The sequence below is a fragment of the Zea mays genome, chromosome 3 (genome assembly GCF_902167145.1).
Source record: "Zea mays cultivar B73 chromosome 3, Zm-B73-REFERENCE-NAM-5.0, whole genome shotgun sequence".
Taxonomy (NCBI): Eukaryota; Viridiplantae; Streptophyta; class Magnoliopsida; order Poales; family Poaceae; genus Zea; species Zea mays.
Genome location: NC_050098.1, coordinates 132,382,589 through 132,387,409, shown reverse-complemented (window position 1 = coordinate 132,387,409; position 4,821 = coordinate 132,382,589).

The following is a 4,821-nucleotide window of genomic DNA, read 5'->3' as shown; positions in this document are numbered from 1 at the left end:
CACTCTGCTACACCCCCATTGTACACCTGGATCCTCTCCTTACGCCTATAAAAGGAAGGACCAGGGCCTTCTTAGAGAAGGTTGGCCGCGCGGGGACGAGGACGAGACAGGCGCTCTCCTAGGGCCGCTCGCTTCCCTCACCCGCGTGGACGCTTGTAACCCCCTACTGCAAGCGCACCCGACCTGGGCACGGGACGAACACGAAGGTCGCGGGATTTCCACCTCTCTCACGCCCGTCTCCGGCCACCTCGCTTCCCCCCTTCGCGCTCGCCCACGCGCTCGACCCATCTGGGCTGGGGCACGCGGCACACTCACTCGTCGGCTTAGGGACCCCCCAGTCTCGAAACGCCGACAGTTGGCGCGCCAGGTAGGGGCCTGCTGCGTGTTGACGAACAGCTTCCCGTCAAGCTCCAGATGGGCAGTCTCCAGCAACCTCTCCGGCCCGGGACGGTGCTCCGTTTCGGGAGTCTTGAGTTCATGTCCTTCGACGGCAGCTACGACATGATACTCCTTCCACCGCCGCGCGACAACGACAATGGCGGCCGACAACCCGCCCGCCGGCGGCGGAATCGACGACATCTTCCCCGCGTGGTGGAAGAACAACATTCGAGCTCGCCCCGTCCTCTCCCCCGCCAACGGAGGAGGAGGCGGGGCAACCAAGGCCAAGCGGGAGGCCACGCTTCGTCGGCTGTCGAGCGAATCGACATCCCCAGTGCCCCAACGGGGGGCGCGTCGGGCGTCGACCTCGCGTTTGAGACGAAGGCGGGCGCCGTCCCCCCGCGACGCGCCAATCCCGAGCAAGTGGACGACGCCAGCGCGCTCGCGAGAGCTTGCAGGACGTCGCCCTCGTACCTGAGACGATAGTGCAATCAGTCCCCGACGTGACTATGTCGCTCCTCGTTGACCAAAAGGTACCGACTGATTCCCATCCTACGTCATTTCGACTCAGCCTCAACCCGCCTAGCGACCTTGCTTTGGCGGGCGCTCTCGTTGAGGCGAGTGCAACCCCTCTGGGGTTTCGCATGCGGTCGCCTTGGGACCGGTTGACGGACGCCTCGACCTACGGGCCCTCTGGGTCCGAGGAAGATGACGATCCCAGCATCTGTTGGGATTTCTCTGGATTTGGCAACCCCAGTGCCATGCGGGACTTTATGACCGCATGTGACTACTGCCTCTCCGACTGTTCCGACGGTAGCCACAGCCTCGACGACGAGGACTGTGGCCCAAGCCGCGAATGTTTCCACGTCGAGCTAGGGGATCCCTCCGAAGGCAACCATCTCGGCATGCCGGAGGACGGTGATCTCCCTAGGCCGGTGCCTCGCGCAGACATCCCACGGGAGCTAGCTGTGGTCCCCGTTCCGGTGGGGGGTCACGACCCACAGCTCGAGCAAGTCCGCGGGGCGCAGGCCAGGCTCGACGAGGGAGCAGGAGCGCTTGAGCCGATCCGCCGGGACGTCGGGCAGGTATGGGCGGGCCAACCCCCGACCGGAGAAGTACGTCACCTGCCCCAGGGTTTCCAGCACCGCGTCGCCAATGACGTCAGGGTCAGGCCGCCACCTGCATCCAGTGGGGTCGGTCAGAACCTGGCAGCCGCAGCGATGCTCCTCCGCGCGATGCCGGAGCCATCAACCACCGAGGGTCGGCGAATCCAGGGAGAGCTCAAGAATCTCCTGGAAGGCGCTGCGGTCCGACGGGCCGAGAGCTCTGCCTCCCGATGGCAGGGATACCCCTCGGAACCTCATGCCGCGACTTCCCGATTCATGCGGGAAGCCTCAGTCTACACCGGGCGCACGCACAACACCGCGCCTGCGGCCCCGGGCCACCTCGGCAATGAGCACCATCGTCGCGACCTTCGGGCCCACCTCGACGAAAGGGTGCGCCGAGGCTACCACCCCAGGCGTGGGGGACGCTACGACCGCGGGGAGGATCGGAGTCCCTCGCCCGAACCACCCGGTCCGCAGGCCTTCAGTCGGGCCATCCGACGGGCGCCGTTCCCGACCCGGTTCCGACCCCCGACTACTATCACAAAGTACTCGGGGGAAACGAGACCGGAACTGTGGCTTGCGGACTACCGCCTGGCCTGCCAACTGGGTGGAACGGACGATGACAACCTCATCATCCGCAACCTCCCCCTGTTCCTCTCCGACACCGCTCGCGCCTGGTTGGAGCACCTGCCTCCGGGGCAGATCTCCAACTGGGATGACTTGGTCCAAGCCTTCGCCGGCAATTTCCAGGGCACGTACGTGCGCCCCGGGAATTCCTGGGACCTCCGAAGCTGCCGGCAACAGCCGGGAGAGTCTCTCCGGGACTACATCCGGCGATTCTCGAAGCAGCGCACCGAGCTGCCTAACATCACCGACTCGGATGTCATCGGCGCGTTCCTTGCCTGCACCACCTGCCGTGACCTGGTGAGTAAGTTGGGTCGCAAGACCCCCACCAGGGCGAGCGAGCTGATGGACATCGCCACCAAGTTCGCCTCTGGCCAGGAGGCGGTCGAGGCTATCTTCCGAAAGGATAAGCAACCCCAGGGCCGCCCATCGGAAGATGCTCCCGAGGCGTCAACTCCGCGCGGCGCCAAGAAGAAAGGCAGGAAGAAGTCGCAAGCGAAACGCGACGCCACCGACGCGGACCTTGTCGCCGCCGCCGAGTACAAGAACCCTCGGAAGCCCCCTGGAGGTGCTAACCTCTTCGACAAGATGCTCAAGGAGCCGTGCCCCTATCATCAGGGGCCCGTCAAGCACACCCTCGAGGAGTGCGTCGTGCTTCGGCGCCACTTCCACAGGGCTGGGCCACCCGCAGAGGGTGGCAGGGCCCGCGACGACGACAAGAAGGAAGATCACCAAGCAGGAGAGTTCCCCGAGGTCCGCGACTGCTTCATGATCTACGGTGGGCATGTGGCGAATGCCTCGGCTCGGCATCGCAAGCAAGAGCGCCGGGAGGTCTGCTCGGTGAAGGTGGCGGCGCCAGTCTACCTAGACTGGTCCGACAAGCCCATCACCTTCGACCAAGCTGACCACCCCGACCACGTGCCGAGCCCGGGGAAATACCCGCTCGTCGGCGACGTCAGGCTCACCAAGGTCCTGATGGACGGGGGCAGCTGCCTCAACATCATCTACGCCGAGACCCTCAGGCTCCTGCGCGTCGATCTGTCCTCCGTCCGAGCAGGCGCTGCGCCCTTCCACGGGATCATTCCCGGGAAGCGCGTCCAGCCCCTCGGACGACTCGACCTTCCCGTCTGCTTCGGAACGCCCTACAACTTCCGAAGGGAGACTCTGATGTTCGAGGTGGTCGGGTTCCGAGGAACCTACCACGCTGTACTGGGGAGGCCATGCTACGCGAAGTTCATGGCCGTCCCCAACTACACCTACCAGAAGCTCAAGATGCCGGGCCCCAACGGTGTCATCACCATCGGCCCCACGTACAAACACGCGTTCGAATGCGACGTGGAGTGCGTGGAGTACGCCGAGGCCCTCGCCGAGTCCGAGGCCCTCATCGCCGACCTGGAGAGCCTCTCCAAAGAGGTGCCAGACGTGAAACGTCATGCCGGCAACTTCGAGCCAGCGGAGACGGTTAAGGCCATCCCTCTCGACCCCAGTGGCGACACCTCCAAGCAGATCCGGATCGGTTCCGGGCTCGACCCCAAATAGGAAGTAGTGCTCGCCTACTTTCTTGTAACACCCGGTTTTAAAGAAACAAAGCCAGGTGCATCTCATACATGCGCCAAGAAGACAACATATATAATAACAGAGTGTATAGAGATAAATGTCATAAAACATCAGAGTAATTATTACATAGCGGAAGACTTATTACAAAGTAAAAGAATAAATATAAAACGAACTAAGGATCGTCGGCGCCAATGTCAACTGAGAAACACCACCTAGATCAGATCAAACTCCTCGCTTTGTGGCTCCTCCTGAACCACCTGCTCTTCTCCTGTGGGGGGGGGGGGTGTGAGACAGCAAGGGTGAGCTCACACATGATCATCGCTCAACAAGTTGTGGGGAATAATGTGACATGAACTCACCAAAGGTGGGAGCTCATGGAGTGTAAGGCTTATCAAAGAGAATGGTTAAAGCTGAGCATTGCTTTTAATGTTGATCAAACTTTTATTAGCAATTACTAGATGTAAGTAAATACCAAAACCTTAATAAATAATAGAACAAAATTAATAATAAACCCATGCAATGCAAATGACAAAATTGAATTTAAGTTCCATAATTTAAACATCAGAGAGTCCTGAGCTGCTCATGACCGTGAGATCGGCTAGTATACCAGTTTTACACTCTGCAGAGGTTGTACCCTTTACCCACAAGTCATGTTACCCATCTGCCAAGGGGTCGCGAATCCCATACACCTCTACCTAGGAAGCGCGGCAGGGAAACACTACGAGGCCTTTACAAAGTTCCACTAGCTTCCGAAAACCCGCTACAGTTTATAGGAAGTTCCAATGCAGGGTTCCTGGCTGACTGCCATCGCAGCAAAATCAACCAGGGACCTCCCTACACTGACCACTCCCCTACTGCCCTTGCCCCTTTCGGGTAAGGTAGTCTTCCACTAGCTTTCCTAATTAGTCAGCCAAGGGCGTCCCATTAAACCCTTGTGGTGGCACGTGGTTCTCAAGTTAAGCTCTATGTTCCAATTAACATTAATGAACTTGACATGAACATAAACAGAATAACAAGAATAATTGGAACATAGATATAATAAATGATTATCCCAAAACCATGTAAAGCAATAGCAAACTACCCAGTGATTCAGGGGTAAACAAGGTAATGTGATAAACAATCTAGGGTGACCTATTGGGTCCCATCAAAATTAACC